Here is a 15,961-nt window from a genome sequence, read left to right as displayed (position 1 = left end):
ACGAGACCTTGTTAACGTTGCCTTTGAGTGCAGTATTAACGTGATAGGATGCAACCACTATGGTATTTTCACGGTATAAGGTGTAATTGCAGCAGTGTGTGGTGATTTGTATGAAGTAGATGGCCTATTGTGCCATGCTGGTGGCAGAAGGAAGCCAATTAAGTGAAATACAATAAGTAGAATCTGTGAATGTGCATGATAACTGTATGCAAAATTGTTTCTTTTCTAGATCCTGCCATCAATGACTGAGCCTCCCTGAAACCTTCTTACCAGTTACTGCCAAGATGAGAAGGATAACAGGAAGGAGGAGTGCTTAAGTGGTTTTAATGACAGTTAATTTAATCTATTTATCAAATGACAGGTTGTTTTTTCCTCAAAACTCGATTGTCATGACAAGATGCTTTTGGAAGTCATTTTTGTAAAATAAAACTGACAATTTTTAGGCTACAAAGAGCTATTGTATCTTTCTATACAATGTTGTCATTATGGTAAACCGCTGGAAAGTCTTTATTTTTGAAGTAATTTAACTTGCGTACTTCATTCATTTATTTGAATGTCTGTTGAATACCATGTGAAAAGTTTCTTGCCAGAGTTCTTTTATTCAACGGAATAGTTATTCTTACAATGCTCAATTTATTATTGTCTAAATTACTGTTGCCTTAGCCTCCTGCGGAATGTTTCTTTTTAGTAATTCTTAAACAAATAAGGAATGAATGAGGTTTTGTCCCTTTTGTGTTTTGATCGGTGTATTTTTCCTTTCAGTGAAAGCGTCTTCAGTTTTCAGAATGACACTATTACAAAGAAAGGTGCGCTTTTTATTCCCCCCAGCAGAAAATGTCTTTTGTGCAATGATTTTTTTTACATATCTACACTGCCAAGGTGCAATTACTGGAAGGAGAGACGGAAGCTGTTGGGAATGTCATGTTATGCCAAATTAAGAATTATTAGCTCTCCCTTTCTCTGCAGTCTCTTCAACTAGAACTCGACCTATTGTGTCTGGCTTATACTTTGACTCTAGTGGAACTAATGTGTCCTTGGACTAGCATTTTAGAGTAACTTCAGATTCTTTTTTTCTTTCTCTCTTTTTGTTTTTTTTGTCTTTTCACAAGTCTGCTTTAAACTGCTGGGATGAACTTCAGAGGAGGCAAGAGCTGCAGGTTCCTCTGTCAGCAGCTGTGCTGGTGGAGGAGGAAGCTTCATACATGCTTGCTCCTCACTCTCTCCCGCACGTTCTGCCCCTGCTATGGAAGCAAACTGAACTGTTTCCCTGAGCACACCTGGCCTGATTTCAGCCAAAGTTGATTGTGTTATTAAATATTAGTTAACTGGCACCCTGGGTGATTTAATGAAAGGGCAGAGAATGCGCAGACCAGCTGTGCAGAGGGCACATCTGGGTGGGGGTGTGTTGAGGAGCTGTGGTGGTGTGGTCTTTTCAGTGGGTGTAGTTACATCTCTAAGATGTGGTAAAAATTGGGTGTATTAGAAAGCTGTGCGGTTCTGTAATGTATGATATTCACATTTCAGGAGTGAACTGGATATTGTAAAATAAACCCATGCTCTTTGGCTTACCAGTGCATGCCAGTGTGAGTGGAGAGCAATGGTGTGAGTGTGTGTAGGTGACAGGACACCTATTTTGGGAAAATTTATCCAGTCAAAGTGAGTGAATGGTATGAATGTTTCCATTATCTAGAGAACACACAGTTGTGCTTTCGCCGAAAAGGCTGCTTCCACCACCCTGTGCCTCAGGAGAACAGTTTTTGACCCATGGTGCCCTGACCTGCCTTTAGAGAAGAGGGGAGAGCACCCCGAGCAGTAGAGGCTCCCCCATCTGCTGCTTCTCTGTCCAAAATTGCCCCAGCAGATACTAGAGTCTGGTGAGGCATGCGAGCTCTTGATGTTCCCTGTGCCAAAATTAGAAGGGTGTGGATGATCTTTGGTACTGGAAGGCTTGCTGGGTGAAAGTGGTGACTAAACAGCTCCTTCAACACTGACCCCTATTATGAGAAGGCTGCAGAGCGTAGGTGCTGTCCCATGAACAAAACTTGGGTGTACAAAGAACAAGGGCCTTTCTAATCCGTCAGAAACCTGAGAGCTGCACTGCTGCTTGGGTCTCCCCTCGGGGCACTGCTGGATGAAAAGAACTCAGTGCAGGCACAGAAAGGACTGAACCGCCAGCTCAGCTGGCATTGCAGCCGGTATCCCATAACCGGTTCTGTGTTAAAGAATGGTGAAGTGTACACTGGCAGTGTGTAAGTGGGGGAAAGGACAGGAACTGGTGTGGGAGGAGTGGGTGCTGCATTGCAGATGAAGCACCGTCTCCCTGGCTGGTTTCTCCTTGGCAGCGCTTCCCTATTGTGGTGCCTTTGAGCAGGAGCCTGCGTCTGCTGGGGTCTGAAAAATAGTGACGTGAAGACATGAGGCATGGAAGGTCTTAATAGTAAGGCTTACAAAGAGATTTGGGAGTGTGCACAAACTTAGAAGTCCATAATACGTTAAACTTGCATGTAAAAAAGTAGATATGATAGAGTGTGAAACCTGTTGCTTTTCTGCCAGGTTTTGAGTTAACTTGGCTACGTACCTCTGTACATTGAGAAAATGATGGACTCGTCAGTCAAACTCTTTCTTGCCCTTGTCAGCCTGTACTTGCTCTGTGCATAGTTCAAGGAGGCAAAGCGCCAACCACATACTTTCCAAAATCCTCAGCTTGCCCCCGATCCAATCTCTGCAGCGAGGGCGGGTGCGGCTGCAGGTGCGAGGCTGGAGCTGGAGCGGAGCCCCGCGGTCGGGCACGGCCGCGCTGCGGCACCCGCGCTGCCTTGGGAAGCGATGCGCTGCCGCACGGCTCCCCGACCACAAACAGGGCAACAGCCAGCCGCCGCAGCTCTTTGAGACAGCCCATAATCCATGTCATTATTTCACCTTAGTATGGGCTATTGTAGTTCTGAAGTTAAAATATTTAATCAAGTGCTCGTGATTGCCTAATAATCTTTTTGCCTGCCCAAGTGATAATATGTAGTTAAACCAGTACTGCAAAATAACTTACATCTTTGGTACAGCACTGTCTTGGATATGTTATGCCAATTAGCAAAAACTTTATGTCCCAGCACTTTAAAAGACAAAATACTATAGTTAAGACTGTTGTACTGCTTACATAGCACTGAAAAGAAATCAATTCGGAGCAGACAATTTTTTCTTATAAATACTCCATATAATGGGTTGGTTTCAATGAGGCTTCCTGGCTCTTTGGTGATTCCTGCGTTCAGTATGACTATCAGGATCCCGCGCATAATCATGTGTTTATTATTATAAACACATTATTTCTGTGTATGTTCTCAAAAAATTTGTTGGACAAAACATAGTTTACTTTCTTCCTTGGTACTGTGTGGTTACTTTCTAACTCCTTTAACTTCAGCTCAAACTTGATTGAATAGAATGTGTGTTCCTGAAAATAATCTTTACATCTGTGATATGACAGTTAATTTTATAAGACTGTTTTCATACTCCAGACCTAGCAAATTTTTTTCAAGGCAACATGTGTTGACAATAAACAGAGGTAAAAATCATGGATGAACTCTAAGGTGCAAGCTTTCAAAAAGAGTGAGGAATCATTAGATATTACTAGAAAGGAAATAGTAGATTTTCTACCTTTTGAATGCAGAGGAAATGTCTTTGTGGAGGTATATGCTTGAAGAAATGGCTGGGTGGGGTAGAGGAATTCTTCACAGGCTTTTGCTGTGCCTGGGTCATCTCAGAGGTCCCTTTGCCTTGGAAGGGAGGAGGCATCTCAGTGTAACAGATACCTGCACAGCAGCTTCCACTGAAAAGTACTCAAAGTTACTTACACTTCTCTTTAAAAAAAAGATCGTGGGGGGAAGCATCAAGTAGCAACTAATTTGGCAAGGTTCCTGCCTCCTAATATTGTGCCTTTTTCAAAGATCATCTTTCACCTGACTGACTGGCTCTGCAGAGCATTAGGTTTTGTGGGCTTCAGGTGGGTTTCTTTCTTACCTCCATCCCCGTCTCTCCCCACCAAATTAATCAAACAGCACATTAACTTTTTTTTTCCAGAGCAAATGTCTTCTACAAAGTGTATACTTCTAGCAGCAAGGCAAAGTTACACTTTGTAGAAATAATTATTAGGTTTAAAATCCTCTGACAGCATCCTGCTGTGTATAAATGAGGTTTGTGCTCTACTCAGATTAGTTAGCTGGCACCCATTCACTGGCACGTTACAAAACAATGATTGCAAGTTGATCGCATCCCGTTATCTGCCTTTTTTCTCTTTAATGGGCTTTTTGTTGCTGTGCTGTCACCACAGTTGAAATAAATGTGTCCAAGTCCTAGGTTTCCAAGTTCTGTGCAGCCTGGGGAGATGATGTTGGGTCTCCTGCACCAGGAAAAGACTTGGGGGTGTAAGCGTTTGGAGAAGGGGAGAGGTGGTCTGTGCTTAGATTTCTGAATCTTGTGCACTTTTGGTTTTGGCTGACCGGGATGTTTTCTGCTCTATGGCAAGCATTGTGTTACCATTGAAGTCCAAAATGCCAGGTGTAATTAGCTCATGTGTTTAAATAGGCGGTGTTGTTTTTTTTAACTTGTATGTACTAGCCTGTTTTCATGCAGAAGTACATATTTTACCTGGGAAGAGTGCCTTATGAATCAGAAAACATATTTAAAGTGTGCGCTAATCTTTTAGATTTTAAAAATAACCATGAGGTCTTCATTTCTTTGTTTACGATTGATTAGGGTTAGAGTTTTAGAAGCTTAATGCTGACTGTAAGTGCTTTACAGTCAGTCACTGAGAATTACGGGCTTGGCATGACTCATGGTTTTGTTCCTCAGTATATCCATGGCTGTTAGATGCTGAGTAGTCAGTGCACATAGGTGACTGACTCTTTGGGTTTTTTTTGCATCTTCACATGTTCAGAAAAATACTTTGTTAAAGCAGCTGCTGGGTGAACAGGGTAATTAAAGAACTGTACCACTTTTATTGAAGTTGACATGTGCTGCACATTCCTTAAAACTCAGTATGTGAGCAGAATGTTTCCAGGATTTGTTGAGTTCAGACACCTATAGACACTGGGGAGCTTTTAACAGTAGCAAAGATAACTTCAAGTTTCATGCTGTTATATAAATCTGTCTTTAAGAAGAGAGCTATTATTGCAATACATTGCTCATGTTCTTCGTATTTTGTGCGTGTGTTTTATGTATGCACATACACTCCTACACACAAACACTTAAGTAAGACCTGACTGCTCTTATTTGACTGTGATTGTATATTCTATTTAATATTTACTTGGAAAGAAAATGTTGTAATGCTGATTGACAATCTTAATTTGCTTGGTGACAAAAGAAATCTGCAGTTTATTGATTTATTTGGTTTTGTTTTTAAATGAAATGCAATCCTTAGTTTGAACTGCAGCTCTTAGCGTGTGAGTGTCTCGGCATAGCAAATAAGGAATCTTACTGAACGTAAACTGATGCTTGGTTTAATTTCAACTACTATGATGAGCGCAATATTCCACATGCATAATGCTTTGAAAGTTGTGGGAAAAAATAGACTTGTAATTACAACACACAGTGACTAAACACATCATATATTAGTGTTCTCAAAGAGTCTGTTGAACAGATATAATTGCCAATATTGTAATTTTTAGTGGTATGATCGTCTTTTTCCCTGTGTATTGGAACAATGTTATGTCTGTTTGAGCAGGTTCAGTTAGTCTGCCTTTCCTGTTAACAGCTCATGTCTTTAGAGCATCTTTGATATTCCTTTTTTTTAAAGTTAGAAGTTGGCATTTCAGGCAGAGTCAACAAATATGCAAGTTTCAAGATCAGAACATTTTTTTAACCTCACTTCACCTGTTCTTATTTACATGGTCAGTGGTGCAGAGGACTCTGCCAAGAACGGCCCGTGGGTTTCTGCGAGAGCCAAGCGCTCCGAGCTGTGCACAGCTCAGGGATCTGCGTCCGTGCTCGGCGTAGGCACGGGCACAATGTTCTTTGCAGAAAGAGGGGACAGCCTTGGAAAATATCAGCAGGACAGATTCTTCTTTGGAGTGACCCAGAGGCAGAGCAGCGCTATCAGAGCAGCCCCACCTGTTCCCAGCCTGAGCGGTGCCGAGTGCACGCAGGGGGAGCAGGTTGGTGGTCCCGTGGTGAGTCCAAGGGTGAGCGGGCTGCAGGAACCAGACACGGTACTGACAATGGGCTCACTCAGCTTCTCTCAATGCTTCCAGTTTTAAAGTGTTGCCATGTCCATCACCCTGCTGAGAAAGTCTCAGTGCTTTCAGTGCAGTGCCTGAAGATGCCTTTTTCAAAATCTTCTTTTTAAATAGCAATACTTAAGTCACAGACAACTTTTGCCTGGAAAGCCTGTGATATCAGTGTCCATTAGTAAGGTACTTTTGCTTCCTGAAATGTTTTGTTGGTGTTAAAGTCTTGGTACTGTGCTCTGGACTGTCTGCTTCATGAATATCTATCATCCATGTTTTGTGTGATTTCAGAGTAGAATGTTGCCCTTACTGTTGAATTATTAGGCTAGAACCATCATACTTCCACCTGCATATTTTGGGATGTTTAAACTTTTAAACCTTAGGCACTTTTCAAGCAATATGTTTGACTTACTATTGTGGCACACTGTAAAATAAAAGAGACTATTGCAATACATGCAAGAAAGAACATTATTCATCAGCTACAAAGAAAAATGTGGAGGAAATGTTTTCAAAATTGTAGGGTTTTTGCTGATTCTTTTCAGTTGATTTTGCATTATTTTTAATGTGGGACGTGCAAAACAAGAGGTTCGTTTCCCTTACTGAGATACATAAGGTGCTGTTGTGTATTGGTGTTCTAAATTTCTAGACCTGCATAAACTGAAACGATAACTTTTTAGTTTTAGCATCTTGTCACACATGCTGTATAAGTTTAGTTTTATACCTGAATGTCTGTGTGAGCAGGCTAGGTATTTTTAGCTGTCTCTGTATTCCAACAAACTCATCCTATGGGCAAATCTTTTCATATGGGGTTCTGCAAGTTTCTAAACTACCTGTGTTTCAATATTACGAGTCAATTCCCACGTGGTAAAGTGTAAACTACTAACTAATCCATAGCAGTTATGCAGGAGAAAGTCATTTAATTAACACTTTTAATTTCAGCTGTGAAAGAAGGTGAAAATGAGGTCTGAAAAATGGAGAGCGCCTTTGTTTTTCATGGCTGAAGACTCACCGCACTGTAAGTCTGCTGATGCTCGTGTACATAGAACATCTCCTGGCTGCTAATTAGGCTTCCCCAACGTGCTCTCCAGAAATGCACTGCAGAAGTTTATTTTCAAAAAAACACCACACTGTCATAAATAGGGAAACTGCATGGTATGTAACTATTATACACCGCTCATTTGGCAGACTATAATTTAATAGAACAACAATGATCAGACTAGTATATCAGTTAATTTTCAAAACATTTTATTCCACACAAATTAGCTTAGGTCCTGGAGGGCAAAATGACAAGAGGTTACTCATACACTATGTATTTAATTAATTGAAAAATGCTCAAATTGCTTTTACAGTTGTTATTAAAAAGTAGAATCAGTGTTGCCAGTGCTCAACCATAATTAGAACCCTGGGGAATTAAATATTTAGCATTAGTAATGTAACAGCACTTAGGACACAAATTTCTATTTTTGTAATGAAAGCAATACAGTGTAAGTGCAAATGGCTGAAACGACAGCTGTGACAAGCAAACCAGCCTGGGATATTTCAATAAGACACCTCGTCGGACAGCAAGTCTTACCGCATTACTCGTTTGTAAGAGATCTGCAAGTTTAAATCCCAATAGCCACACATTACACCCAGTATTTAGATTTCTAATTGCTCACAGGATGAGCGGTGGGGCAAATGTCAGGCCGTCAGCGGGGGAAGCGTGCGGTGTTTTCCCAAATAACGCTGCGGAGGTGCCTGCCTTTGTCAGCACGGGCAGGGGCTGGGGAGGCAGGTCCCGGGGCTGCTGAGAGAGGAAAAGAGATCTTGTTTAATTACATTTAAGCATAAGTGCTTTCAGTGATACAACATGAAAAGTTGGATATTGGGCTCTAATGAGCTGTAGTGGTAGATGGCTAGAGACCCTGAGGAATTCATTCACTAAATTAACTGGATAAAAGTACTTGGTTTGGGCATGGTAGGATGGCTGAGCTGTGCTCCAAAACTCCCTTTCAGAGCTGTCTCTCCTTCCTGTTTTTGTTCTAAACAGGCCGTGTAGCAACTTCCACAGCCGCCTGCTACAACTGTTCAGCTTGTCAGAAGGTATTATGTTACCAGCTAGTAAGTAATAAAGCATATTTGACTTCATTTGTCTTCTGTTGTTTTTTCTGGGATGGCAGGGGAAGGAGGAGAGCTTGAAGCCAGTTGTATATCTTTTGAACAAACAGAGCTGTATTTGGGCGAGGTATGCTTTTACCTGTTTAAAGCACTGATTTTTTTTTTCTAGAAATAGGACAATGAGGCAGGAGAGATGGAGTACTGGTTTTTAAAGACACTTTTGTTCCAATTGGCACCTGCTCAGCGGATAGGTTTTGTGTTTGAGCTGCACACATAGCAAGCACATGCTGTCCAGACGGCACTGGACCGGGACAGCCTGTTTCTTGGCAGAAGCAGGTAAGGACCAGCATCTCGCCTGTGCGGTGCCACATCCAGCGCTGGCAGAGATGCCCTGGCTGCTGCCCTCCTGCTCTGCAACCACTTGTTTCTGCTGCAGGTCACTCTGCAGAGAAAGTTTATTTTAACTCTGCCAAAAAAAAAAAGTCTTTGCTTCACACCAAAACTTGGCAAATGGTGTCAGGGCCTGTAAGAGTATCTCTGGTTTTGAAACTTAAAAGAGTCTTAGTTCTGAGACATTTCAAATACTAATTACTGCACAAATGAATGACCCTTGGGCTGAGCCGGGGCAGGGGTGAAACTGCCCCAGCCCAGCTGCACCCACTGAGCACTAATTGCACCAGCCCACACCTGGGGTAAGAAACGGTGCCTGCTGAGAGGGCTCAGGCTCTCTCTCCTTTGTCTGCTGAGGGGAAGCTTGCAAGGAAAGGGTTTCCTTGGTTCTTTTAAAAATTCAATGTTGTTTCTTCAGCCTGGCTCTCCAAAAAAGTTTTGACTTGTTAGCTGAAGGTTCCCCTCAGTGTCTGGTTTTAACTGAAGCTGCTGAACTTCGGTGAAGTGACAAGGAGCTACCGATGGAGCTGTGTGATGGGGAGTGGCGGTGACCTGGCTGCAATCACCAAAACCTGCAGGAGTTGTTCAGGTAGGTGCAAAATGGTGGTGAACAAGGTTATGAATAAACCACTCTCTCTTGTTGGTGACCTGCGGGGGCACAACAATGGTCCTGAGGGATTAGGAGCTTCAGTTTTGTGTGTTTCCTGAGCAGGTAGTGCTTCTGAGAAAATTAGCTTTTCTCTAACAGGTTTTTGTTCTCAAGGTGTAGGAAGAAGCACTCCTTGTGCGTGCTGAAGCCTTGTGGGGCATCTCTGAGGTTCTCTGGGTGCTTGCATCGCAGTGCCTGGCTCATTTCAGCCCTTTGAGCTTTCCCCTGCTAACCAGAGACTTGCAGTGAGAAACCCCTCATGCTCTGTAAATTGTGTGCGATGCATAGAACTGGAGTACCCAAGGGTTTGATGTAACTGTGGATCGCTGCTGGGTGTAAATAATTCTCATCAGTTCTTACTTTCATAAATAAAATCATGGCATTTCCCCCATCCCCTTTCTGTTGATACAAGGAGATGGCATGGGAATGCTGCTGGGGTCTTGCTGGTGATCCTGGCTGGCAGCAGGACGAGCTGCAGCTGGTCTGGGCTTAATGTCCTGGCATCTAAAAGCTGCATCAAACCTGTTGTGTGGATGAGCAAGGAGGTGCACTGGCATGATTGTGGTGCCATTGCTGACCATTGTGTCTGCTCTCTAAGTCGTCTCTATTCTGGCCTGGGACAAGTTAGTTGGTGTGGTTTTTTTAACGTCTGATTCTACAAAGCTGTTCTCTCTTAAAGTTTTTGAGGCTTGGGTCTTGTCTGTCATTGCCAGGATCAGTTCCTGTAAGTCCTGCAGCAGTCAGTCTCTGAGGATGGGGGAAGGAACAGGGGGACTAAGGGCTTTAGTTGCCTGGAGGTTGGCAGCTGTAAATGTGTTTTCACCTTCTGTTTTGTTTTTTTGGTATCTCCCAACCTCTGTGCCACATGTGCCCAGCGCTGTAAAACACACAAAAGCAGTCTCTGACCCTTGCTGGTTTCTCATTCTTTAAGTCAAGGAGAAAATGCCCTTTTCTGCTCCAAAATCTGCCAGCATCATCTCTTTGGCAGCACATCACAAGCTGCTCCATCACCAACTTCTACCTTAAAACATCGACTAAAAAAAAAAAAATAGATATATATACATATATATTTAGAGGAGGTTAGTTCTGGCCAAAGGACACTCAAAGGTACTTCTAAGGCTCTCCCTAACCTTGGCTGCTGCTTGGTGAGTCGGGCAGCGTGCGGAGCTCTCTGCCTGCTGGGGACAAGGTGGGCAGGCAGAGCTGCCACAAAAGTCTTCCCTGGGTCCTGCTGCCAGTCCTGTCTCACTGGCTCTAACAGCCTTCAATGCCTAAGGCGGGGTTTAGTTTTAGCACACTTAATTCTATTTCGCCGATTAAAATACTTTTTTTTTTCAGGAAATAAAAATTGATAAAAATATTCAAAGTATGTTTTTCAGTACAATCTTAGACTAAAACTGCTGCCCTATTTTAAAGTAGATGTGGATCCCAGAGGTGAATGTGTGATACCAGTCACAGCTAAGGTTTTCAGAGGTTGCTAACTGACCGAACAAACACGACAGTGTTGTACCCATGGGTGCTTCTGTTGTTTAAACAAGTGTGAACCTGATGTGACAAATGAGACTGGAACTGCTGAAGTACTTGGGCACTACTGGAAGTTCTGTCGCAGCGCTGACTGAACGTCTCTGATCACGTGTGGGTGCCAAGGTGCTGTGCCGAATGGTGGTCCAGAAACACAGTTACTTCCATGAGTAATGGAGCAGTTCCCTTTTGATGCTGTGCTAGAGGAAAGCAAATGTGCTGAGAGCAATGTATGGTTGTGCACAGGAGTTTTTTTCCTTGTTGTTTCTCCTTGAATTGTGGTTTCTGCTGGTACTGACTCTTTTCTTTCGATTACTGTCCAGTATGAAAAGGAAGCAGCTTGATAAGAGATGTTTTCTATTTTCCTGGTTTCGGCTGCTCATTGAGGTAGGGTTAATTTCTTTCCTCTGTCCCTTTTAGGCATTGCCTCTTATCTTCTTAGTGGCTTAAACTACTAAAACTATGCCATGAAACAACCAGCTTTGTTCTTTGTGACTTGCTGCCTGTATCCCCTGTTGTATTTATATTATTGAAATTCTATTTTATGCACACAAATATACATGCAGGATTTTAGATCTCTGAATATTTCCAAGGGATTTTGTTGTGTGGGGCTGGTTTGTTTGTTTTAAATAGCCCCATCCTCAGGTGGTTGCTAGTGCTACTAGAACCACCCTGCCATTGAAGGCTGAAGTTTCAAGCCACGCTCAAGCTGTCTGCAGTCTTTAGGGCCTGATTCTGCGGGTGCTGCACCCATGGAGCGAGGGCTATGCTGCTGCCTTCTTGTAAGGAGGGAAGCTGGACCACAATAACACATTCAAAAACTTGCATCCAACTGCTCAGAAAACTCTGAAGTTGGGTTCCTGCTGTGTTGTGTTGCTGATCCACACGTTTCCAGGCAGCTGGAAAAGTTAAACTCGTGTTACCAGCCTGGGCTGTATTGAACAAGCGCGGGACAGGTTTTTGGTCTGGGCTGTGGGGCTCTTAGCGTTACACTCCCATCGTGTGTGTGACGATGAAATGAATTGGTTAATGAGCGCCTGAGCATCTGTTCAGCCTCTGGTAGATGCTTTGCCAAGGTTCAAGTTCCCTGAGGAGGATTAGCCACCTGGTCCAGTTTTCATGATATACTGACAAAGGGGACACCCACCTTTTCGTTTTACTGCAGAGGATGGACGAATGCTAGATTATTGTTTAGCCAAATGCACAGGGTCCCTGGGAGGTCTGTGGGTTTGATGTATTTTTGTAATTTAATGATTACTTTTTCAATTATTTCAATTTAGATTACAGCAGGGCCTGCAACCGCCATGCATTTTTGGAGGAAGAATGACATCTACTCACTCGGCTTGTCTCATGGTTTTGCCAAATAGACTTATTTGTTTTCCTTTTTCTTAAATGACACACAGCTCTTTGCGCACAATTGTCTCTCTTGCTGTATAATATATAAAAAATCAATATACACCACAGGGCAACAAGAAATGGTGATAAAAAGAGGTTTGAAGAAAAAATGAGCATTTCATAGTCTGAAGTTAAAATTAGGCGTTCCAAAGTGTCTAGATTTTGCTGCATGGACAGCATTATGAGTTGGTGAAAGGTCTCCGCTAAAAGGCTTAAATTTATGTGACAGTAGTATTGCTTTACGATGAGTGTGATTTAGTAGAGGGTTTGACCCATCGGACACGTTATGGCAAAGGGGCTTGGTATGCTTAAAAGACAGAAACATTACACGTTTGTTGCTGAACTTTGGAATAGCTGAAATCAGGCAAACAACCTCAATTAAGAAAACAGAATGGATTGAGTCTTGGTGAACCAAACAGAGGGCTTGGCTGGGCTTTTGCTTCTGGATTACCTGCTTAAGCCATGCAGAATCCCTTTCTGAGCTTGGGTTGGGGGAATAGAAGGGGATGTGTTGTGCTGTTTGTTTGGCGTTTTTTTAACCTATGGCTCGTTTGCTGGGTGTTTGTTGTATAAACCCTACAGTCGAGTGAGCCTGTTTGTTTGTTGGGCTGACCATCCAGCTGTGTGTTCACAGCTGCCCCAGCGCTTCAAGGCCCTTCTGAAGCTGAGAGAACGTGGTCAGGGTCTCTTTATCTGAAGTATTTACAAACACCTGTGCCCTCGGTCTGTGTTCCAGCGCAGTGCTGGAAATGCACAGAAAGAAGCTGCCCTTCCCACTTCATAGCTCACCAGCTTGTGAGTAAAGGATGTAAAAAGGTTTTGGTTTTGTCCCCCGTTTTGAGTTTTGCCAAATTCAGCCTCAATTTTACATCTGCAATCAGATGACCTCCCTCAGGAGAGCTGCTGGCGCTGTTTCCCTTTATTTACTGCACTTATATGTCTCTAATGCCTCTAAGTGTGCTGGTGCAACCTGCCATTTTCGACAGCCCCCATGCAAAGGACTGATTTACAGCCAGTGAAGAAAAGGTGAAGTTTGCTGGCAGTGCCCTGGGAAACCTTCTGGTTGGGTTGGGCACCAACAGCGCAGGATGCTCTGCAGTTCTTAGATTTTGTTTCTGAACTTTTTTTGCCATCTAACAGTGAATATTTTTTTAAAGTAAAATAATGATTGAATAAATAATCTGTGGAATGTGACCAGCAGAAAGTGCAAGAACAGCATGGTAGAAAATTTCCATTACTCTAAGTTTCAGAGTTGGTCTTATTGCACTGTTTCCTCTGCTTACAGCCCCCAAACAAGAATTGCCTTTGCAGGAGCAAACACGTGAGAGCAGAAAAGATCTGCTTTGGTGCAAGTGTCCCTGTGGCTTGAGAACAACTGATGTGACAAAAAAGTTCAGAAACCAAATCTAAGAATTGCAGAGCATCCTGTGTCCACCCACCCAGAATGTCCCCTAGTGCACTGCCAGAAAGCGCATGGTAAGTAATGCACAGTGACCATTTTTAAGTTAAAAAAGAAACCCAGCCAAACAAGTAGCATCATGTAAATTGCTCTCCCTTATTTTCTGTCCCAGCTAAAACATTTGTTGGAAAAAGCATCTGAGAAATTATTTCAGGTTTCTAAAATCTTGTGCAAGACCAACCATCTGAAGCTGCAACCTTCGTGCTGAGTGTAACAGGACCCGTGGAGTTCAGTGCTGCAGCTGGGTCACCGAGATCCTCGGGATCAGTTTACTATGGCTGGTTTCGTCTGGCAGATCGCACCAGCCTCCCAGTATGTCTTGTACGTACTGCAAAACCCCTTTGTAAGTAGTTCTGAATTTCTGCATGTATTTTAAATATGTTGGGCTTTCTGGGAGTGAGAATAAGCAGCATGTTTTTTTCCCCTTCTGATTTTTGTTGCTTTTTCTTCTGGTTTGCTTGTTCTAGAATATCACAAGTAGACTCCTTCTATTCTTTTGAACCAAAATGTAAGTCTAAACTGGCCTTCCCTAAGTGATGGACGGTTTAATGAAACTGAATGAATGAAAATGTTTTTGTTTGAATATGGCAAGACAGTAAATAAAAAACTGTTTAAGACAATCTCATTTCACTGCGTGCGGACCATCACAGAGGCACTTAGCCGATGAGCTTTTTCACTTAAGGTTATGTGATTTCCTTTGCCTCTCTAACCAATTTTGTTATCGACAAGGGTGTCCCACCTCCCAGTGTGTGAATCGATCTGCCCGTGCTGAGTCCTGGGGTGGGTGCGCTGGGGAAGCCAATGGCATCCTTGTTCCCAGTCCCAACTCCCTTCCACTGGCTGTGCCTGCCTCGTCATGTTTGTAAGTGCACAAAGGAGAAAAAAATCCTATCTTGTTAAAGACTGAGCTTGTCTGCTGGAAAAATGCCCATTTTCAGGTGAGAAATTGTCTGTCTCAGTGTTAGGACAAGGGAACTAATTGTTTGGTCCTGTCTGGTTTTAAGCGCTTTAAGCAATCTGGGCTCTACTGCTTCCTCTGGGAGATTACATTGCTTAATACATTGGAGTACCAGGAAGTTGGTTTCTTGCCCTGGGTATTCAATTTAAAATTTTCTTTAATGTCATTACTGGAGCTGGCAAGAAAAACAAAATATTTTTCAGAACCAGGGTTTGCCACTTTCTCAGGTTCCACTAATTGGTCTGCAAACATGTGTCTCCGTGGGCAATATCTGCAGACAGCGGCTGGGTTATAATGGTTCTGATGGGGCTTTCTCCAGTGTCCTACAGACCCCTCATCAGTTTGGTCTTCAAGAGTCCTGACTGGTTTCTGTAGGGTGTTGTAACATGTATGAAACACTTACACATAATTACTTTGACCTTTCCACAAATTCTAAGGCTAGTAAGACTTTGTCATGGAAGGAAGTGTATAAAAACTTGAGTGTTTCTAAAATCTGAGTAATTAGGAGGAGATGGGATTGTGTGTGTGAGAGGTTCTGTGTCTCACACACCTGGTGACTCCAGCACCAGCCCTCGTCTGACCGAGGGGGAGATGAGGAATGGTCTTGCACCAAAGCTCATGACTTGGAGACAGAATACATGAGTTTTGCTCTGCCTTACACAGATTTATTTAGTGACCCTGCACAAATCACTTAACGTCTTCCTGCCCACAGTCTGTAAAAGAAGGATGGTGTTTCCCTATCTCACAGAAGTGCTGGACACTTAATTCATTAGTGCTTATAAAGTATTCTCGGGTCTTTTAGAGGAAAATGCTGCATGTCCGTGAAGTCTTAATGTTGATTCATGTACAACTTCTGAGGCCCGGGCTTTGACTCCCCAGAGCTGAGATAAAGACCGCGACTGACAAGTTCATTTTTATTGTGGACCTAAGTCTCCTCTGTGCTATTCCAGGCCTTGCAGAAAAGAAATTCCCAAAGAATATTGAAAATGAATATTGAAAATAAATATTGAAATGCTTCTGTTTTGTGATGAGTTGTGCATGTGTGTTTACTTTAAATATATATATATATATAAACTTCTCAATGGCTTTTAGAAGTGTCTTGGCCCCACTTGCTGAGTCCTGTGCTGATTTTGAAGGGAGTTGATGAACGTGCTGAGAAAAGAGGGAATTTTTTTTTTTTTCTTGATCCATGTTTTATCTTCATATGTTTTCTGGCTAAATTTAGAATTGTTAGGAGATATTAGTTATTCAGGTAAATGTTATCATATTCAGCATGGTGG

The 15,961-nt window shown here is 42.7% G+C and overlaps 1 long non-coding RNA gene across 10 annotated transcripts in view; it reads left to right on the top strand.

The window, feature by feature from the left end:
- LOC136107394 (uncharacterized) overlaps positions 1 to 8,441 on the top strand; it is a 326,635-nt gene extending 318,194 nt beyond the window's left edge. For 9 of the 10 annotated variants that reach the window (XR_011741319.1, XR_011741315.1, XR_011741318.1 and 6 more), the window contains one exon: positions 230 to 451. This is a non-coding gene — a long non-coding RNA (uncharacterized lncRNA). Of the gene's footprint in view, positions 1 to 229; positions 7,228 to 8,241 lie in introns of those variants that run through there. The other variant, XR_011741314.1, reaches the window with a different exon arrangement.
- Positions 8,442 to 15,961: the final 7,520 nt, after the last annotated feature.

Source organism: Patagioenas fasciata, chromosome 13 (genome assembly GCF_037038585.1).
Source record: "Patagioenas fasciata isolate bPatFas1 chromosome 13, bPatFas1.hap1, whole genome shotgun sequence".
NCBI lineage: Eukaryota > Metazoa > Chordata > Aves > Columbiformes > Columbidae > Patagioenas > Patagioenas fasciata.
This window is presented reverse-complemented; position numbering and strand designations above follow the sequence as displayed.